Raw genomic sequence first — 945 nt, 5'->3', positions numbered from 1 at the left:
TCTTCAGAAGGTGTCTCTCGAGTACTGTTGGATGCAGCTTGCATTCCATTCAGATTCTGAGAAATCATATTGACTTGCTGAGTCAATATTTTGTTCTGAACCAATATGGCATTCAGAGTATCAATGTCAAGAACTCCCTTCCTCATAGGCGTCCCATTACTCACAGGATTCCTTTCAGAAGTGTACAGAACTGGTTATTTGCAACCATGTCAATGAGTTCTTGAGCTTCTGCAGGCATTTTTTTTAGGTGAATGGATCCACCTGCAGAATGGTCCAATGACATCTTTGATAATTCAGACAGACCATCATAGAATATATCCAAGATGGTCCATTCTGAAAGCATGTCAGAAGGACACTTTTTGGTCAGTTCCTTGTATCTCTCCCAAGCTTCATAGAGGGATTCACCTTCCTTTTGTCTGAAGGTTTGAACATCCACTCTAAGCTTACTAAGCTTTTGAGGAGGAAAGTACTTGGCTAAGAAAGCTGTGACCAGCTTATCCCAAGAGTTCAGGCTGTCTTTAGGTTGAGAGTCCAACCATATTCTAGCTCTGTCTCTTACAGCAAATCGGAAAAGCATAAGCCTGTAGACCTTGGGATTAACCCCATTGGTCTTAACAGTATCACAGATCTGCAAGAATTTAGTTAAGAACTGAAAAGGATCTTCTGATGGAAGTCCATGAAACTTGCAATTCTGTTGCATCAGAGAAACTAATTGAGGTTTCAGCTCAAAATTGTTTTCTCCAATGGCAGGGATTGAGATGCTTCTTCCATGTAAATTGGAATTAGGTGCAGTAAAGTCACCAAGCATCTTCCTTGCGTTATTGTTATTTTCGGCCATGTCTCCTTCTTTTTCAAAAATTTCTGTTAGATTTTCTCCAGAGAGTTGTGCTTTAGCTTCCTTAGCTTCCTTTTTAGAGTTCTTTCAGGTTCAGGATCAGCTTCAAC

General features: G+C 40.3%; 1 non-coding gene across 1 annotated transcript; it reads left to right on the top strand.

Moving 5' to 3' along the window:
• The first annotated feature begins 337 nt into the window (after window positions 1-337).
• On the top strand, window positions 338-445 carry LOC112768565 (small nucleolar RNA R71). Its single transcript, XR_003185976.1, has one exon. It is a non-coding gene; the product is annotated as a small nucleolar RNA R71 (small nucleolar RNA).
• Window positions 446-945: the final 500 nt, after the last annotated feature.

The sequence above is a fragment of the Arachis hypogaea genome, chromosome 17 (genome assembly GCF_003086295.3).
Source record: "Arachis hypogaea cultivar Tifrunner chromosome 17, arahy.Tifrunner.gnm2.J5K5, whole genome shotgun sequence".
Classification (NCBI taxonomy): Eukaryota; Viridiplantae; Streptophyta; class Magnoliopsida; order Fabales; family Fabaceae; genus Arachis; species Arachis hypogaea.
This window is presented reverse-complemented; position numbering and strand designations above follow the sequence as displayed.